The sequence below is a fragment of the Pongo pygmaeus genome, chromosome 18, assembly GCF_028885625.2.
Source record: "Pongo pygmaeus isolate AG05252 chromosome 18, NHGRI_mPonPyg2-v2.0_pri, whole genome shotgun sequence".
NCBI classification, from domain to species: Eukaryota; Metazoa; Chordata; class Mammalia; order Primates; family Hominidae; genus Pongo; species Pongo pygmaeus.
This window is the reverse complement of record NC_072391.2, coordinates 24,308,888-24,314,245: the sequence shown is the minus strand read 5'-3', so window position 1 is coordinate 24,314,245 and position 5,358 is coordinate 24,308,888.

The window sequence follows — 5,358 nt, the reverse complement described above, 5'->3', positions numbered from 1 at the left end:
GTGGATCACTTGAGGTCAGGAGTTCAAGACCAGCCTGGTCAACATAGTGAAACCCCGTCTCTACTGAAAATACAAAAATTAGCTGGGTGTGGTGGTGTGCCCCTGTAATACCAGCTACTCAGGAGGCTGAGGCGCGAGGATTGCTTGAACCTGGGAGGCAGAGGTTGCAGTGAGCTGAGATTGCACCACTGCACTCCGGCCTGGGCGACAGAGTGAGACTTCATTTCAAAGAAAAAAAGAAGAAGAAAAGAAGAAGAAATGAACTCACAACACTTACTGTCTCCTTCAAAGGAGCGAAGGCTATGCAGAGGGCTAAGTGCGGTCCCAGAAACTGCCAGGTAGCATCAGTGAGCATGTGCGGGAAATCTGTTGGCCAACCTTACATGCACTGGGCACAGCCCAGTTCCCTGCCAGAGCCCAGAGAAGAAAACAAGCTCTGGTCTCTCAGTCAAAGCAGTGGGGTGGGAAGAGCCCTGCTGTCTCGCCACATGGCCTTGGTAGCTGGCCTATGTCTCAGTGTCTCTCAAAAGTGAAAACAGATCAGGAGGGCTGACACATAGTAGGCGCTCAAGAACTGTTTTCTGAATGAGTCAGTGAATCGGTGAACAGCATTCACCTCTCTGGGCATTGATTTCTTCATTCATGTAAGGTGAGAGCTCTTCTAGCTGCAGAAATTTCTTTAGAGCCAGGCACAGTGGCTCACCCCTGTTATCTCAGTACTTTGGGAGGCCAAGGCAGGAGAATGCTTCAGCCCAGGAGTTTGAGACCAGCCTGAGCAACATAGTGAGACCCCCATCTCTACCAGACATTTTTTTTTGAGGTGGAGTCTCACTCTGTTGCCCAGGCTGGAGTTCAGTGGTACGATCTCAGCTCACTGAAACCTCCAACTCCCAGGTTCAAGCAATTCTCCTGCCTCAGCTTCCCGAGTAACTGGGATCACAGGCATGCAACACAATGCCCGGCTAATTTTTGTATTTTTAGTAGAGATGGAGTTTCGCCATGTTGGCTAGGCTGGTCTCGAACTCGTGACCTCAGTTGATCCACCTGCCTCGGCCTCCCAAAGTGCTGTGATTACAGGCATGAGCCACCGTGCCTGGCCCAAAACATTTTTTAAAAATTACCCAGGCGTGGTGGCATGCGCCTGTAGTCCCAACTACTTGGGAGGCTGAGGCAGGAGGATTGCTTGAGCCCAGGAGGTCAAGGCTGCAGTGAGCTATGATTACACTCCTGTACTCCATCCAGCTTAGGCAAGAGAGAGAGAGACCTTGTCTCAAAAGAAGAAAAAGAAAAGAAAAGAAACTTCTTTAGTCTCTGAATACTTACCAAGGTTCTTTCTGAAGACCAAAGTTCAGCAAAATATTTCTGTAAAGGGCCAAGTACTAAATACCTTAGGCTCTAACAGAGTGTACAGTCTCTGTCATGATTACTCACCTCTGCCACTGCCATGAAAAGTGGCCACAGACAATGCCGAAATGAATGGACATGACTTTGTTCCAATAGCATGTTATTCACAGATGCCGAACTTTGAATTTCATATAATTTTCATTTATCAGAAAATGTTATTATTTTGATTTTCCCCAACTATTTAAAAATGAAAATTAAACTATTCTTAGTTCATGAGTTGTACCAAAACAGGCAGTGGGCCAGATTTTGACCGTGGGCTGTAGTTTGCCAACCCCAGCTGAAGATTGATGAGCAAACACATCTTCCAGGAATTCCTTGGAGCATCTTAGACAGAAGGTCAAAGGGAGAGTGCGCTCTCTCCTTGGTGTGGAAATACTGATCACCATGTCTTCCAAACTGGGTTTCATAGACACATCTCCATGCCGTGCTCTCACTCTAGAACCTAAGATGGCTCCCATGTTAAGGTTCTTTACAACCCAGACACATATGTCCCTGATATGTCCTAACTCAGCAGACTCTTCATTGTCACCTACCCTGGCATACCATACCCATTCCTAATATTTGTCTCAGCTCCCCCTTCTCTCTGAGTGCCTGGAATCTTTTCCTGACCCCTCCAAGTTGTGCCCTCCCCTGGAAGTTGCACCTCGATTTGAGCAACCTTCTCCCAGACTATCCTGATCTCTGTGTTCCTTGAACTTCAGTCACTGTCTGGAGCTTTCACAGTCCCAGTCGACATCACGGGCTCAGATCAGACTGCCCGGGTTCCAGTTCCTACCACTTGCTCTGTGACGTTGAACAATTCTTTATCCTGTCTGAGAGATAATAATAATAGTCCTTACCTCATAGAGTTGCTGCAAGAGTTCACTGAGATGATTTGTGTAAAATGCTTAATCCAGAGCCTGACATCAATCATATGAAAGCATTCAATAAGTACTAGAAATTATACTTCTGTATTGTTTGATGTTTTTATAGTGAGACCATATTTATGTAATATTTGTATAATTTTTTAAACAGACCAAGCTGGGTGTGGTGGTGTATGCCTGTGTTCCCAGCTGCTTGGGAGGCTGAAGCAGGAGGATCCCTTAAGCCCAGGAATTCAAGTCCAGCCTGGGCAATATAGTAAGACCCTGCCTCTAAAAAAGAAAAAAAAACAGGACCAAGTATTCTTTTTTTTTTTTTTTTTAAGATGGTGTCTCACTCTGTTGCCCATGCTGGAGTGCAGTGGCGTGATCTCAGCTCACTGAAAGCTCCACCTCCCAGGTTCATGCCATTCTCCTGCCTCAGCCTCCCAAGTAGCTGGGACTACAGGTGCCCACCACCACGCCTGGCTGATTTTTTGTATTTTCAGTAGAGACAGGGTTTCACCGTGTTACCCAGGATGGTCTCGATCTCCTGACCTTGTGATCCGCCCACCTCAGCCTCCCAAAGTGCTGGGATTACAGGCTTGAGCCACCGCGCCCAGCCAGGAGCAAGTATTCTTTTAGGTCTAAAACAAAGGTAACTAAGCAATACTGGTGTTTGTTTGTTTATTTTGAGACAGGGTCTCACTCTGTCAAGGCAGACAGCTGGACACCCACATCAAGAAAATTGACTATTTTCAAAAGTCAATCCTTGCCTCCCAGGTTGGAGTACAGTGGCGTGATCATGGCTCACCCAGGAGCTCAACCTCCTGGGCTCAAGTTATCCTCCTATCTCAGCTTCTCTGGTAGCTGGAATCACAGGTACACACCACCAGGCACAGCTAATTTTTTTATTGTGTAGAGACAGAGTCTCGCTATGTTGCCTAGGCTAATCTCGAACTCCTGGACTCTATCGATCCTCCCATCTCAGCCTCAAAGTACTGGGATTGCAGGCATGAGCCACTGTGCCTGGCCATAATTTTTTTCTATCATACATACAGAAAAGAGCAGTATTAGTAGTTGCTATTGTAAGAAAAATCAAAACTAAGGCAGTCTAGAAAGCCCTTGGAAGAGAGAAGAATAACTGCACTTGAGGAAATTAATATTTGTTTGGGAACAGAGGGGGAACAAGGGTCTTGAAGGAAGTGACATTTGTTTGGGAATGAGTGTCTGACTGCAATGAAAGGAAAAGCCAGTGTGACAGGTGGATGTAAATCCACAGACCATTAAAATGGCCACAGAGAGAAAACAGACATATTGGCCTTCCAGGGTGCAACATGAGGGCATTCCCTTCCTATGTACACTGGCAGGCACCTCTCCGGTCCCTTGGTCCCCAGCAAGATGCTGAGAAATTGCTGAGGCCAGGGGCTCCCTGGAGACTTATCAACACTTATCCTTACCCAGGGATAGCGTTTAAGATCATGAATCCTACGAAAGCTGAACCAATGCACATGTTTATCATCTTGGAACCATTTGATTGGAGGAAATTGTAATAGCACATGCTGGCCAGGCACAATGGCTCATGCCTGTAATCCCAGCACTTTGGGAAGCTGAGGTGGGTGGATCACCTGAGGTCAGGAGTTCGAGACCAGCCTGGCCAACATAGTGAAATCCCGTCTCTACTAAAATACAAAAATTTGCTGGGCATGGTGGCATGCACCTGTTATCTCAGCTAATTGGGAGGCTGAGGCAGGAGAATTGCTTGAACCTGGGAGGCGGAGGTTGCAGTGAGCCGAGATCCTGTCATTGCACTCCAGCCTGGACAACAAGAGCGAAACTCCCTCTCAAAAAAAAAAAAAAAAAAAAAAGAAAGAAAAAGAAAAAAAAATAGCATGTGATGGTGAGATACACATTTTGCACAGAAATGTTGGCTGAGATAGTCCAGGAGAGTCTCTGTGAGCTGACTTCTTACCTAGGGTGGAGGAGTGGATGGAAGTGGCTCTTCCTACATACCCATGCTGCCTGTGCAAAACTGTGGGCTGCCTGCACCACACACACAAGCCTGTTTGATTCTCATACAACCCCAAGACAAAGGTGTAATCCCTTTTCAACAGTGACAGCACTGAGGCTGAGACCAGCAAAGTAGGTCACAGCCAGTCAATGGGGGTACTGAGATCTGCATTGAGATCTGGCTGTGTCTAAAGCGGGTTGTATCCTCTCTGTGCTCGCAGAATGGGGCTTGAGGGCTCATCTAAACCTCTCATTTTATTTATTTATTTATTTATTGAGATGGAGTCTCGCTCTGTTGCCAGGCTGGAGTGCAGTGGTGCAATCTCGGCTCACTGCAGCCTCCACCTCCCAGGTTCAAGTGATTCTCCTGCCTCAGCCTCCTGAGTAGCTAGGACTACAAGCACGTGCCACTACACCCAGCTATTTTTTGTATTTTTAGTAGAGACGGGGTTTCACCATGTTGGCCAGGCTGGTCTCGATTTTTTGACCTCATGATCCACCCTCCTCAGCCTCCCAAAGTGCTGGGATTACAGACGTGAGCCACCATGCCGGGCCCAGACATGACATCTTTTTCTCACCTGTCTTAAGATGCCAGCAGCCTCTGTAACTTATTTTTAAAAGGAGACAATAAAGACTATTTTTAAAAGTCAATCCTTGCCTCTGAAAACCTGCCTCTGCCTTTGTCGTGGTCTCTGCTGGGTTTCCATTAGGCTGCAACTCAAGCTGCTGATGCCTCCATTTCATGTTGTTTTCACAAACATTTTGTAAAGCAGCAGCTCTATTATTCCAGCAGGGCCTGATCACCTCTCCCTACTCAATGCTGATAAAAATGACCCACTTTCCCCTATCGTTCCAGCGTGAAAGGCCAAGATGCTGAATGACATGGGTTGGCTTACTTTTCCTTCTGAATGTTAATCAGGTTCTTGAAGATAACATCTCTCTCTGGAACGAGCTGGCAGCAGCAGAGTTTGATTTCCAGGTTCAGCCCTAATGGTACAGAGACCTGGACTAATGTGGCTTATTCAAAGTTCCAGCCATGCTTCTAAAGCATGGCTTATTCAAAGTTCCAGCTATGCTTTTAAAGCACTTTGCATGAACTAGTCAC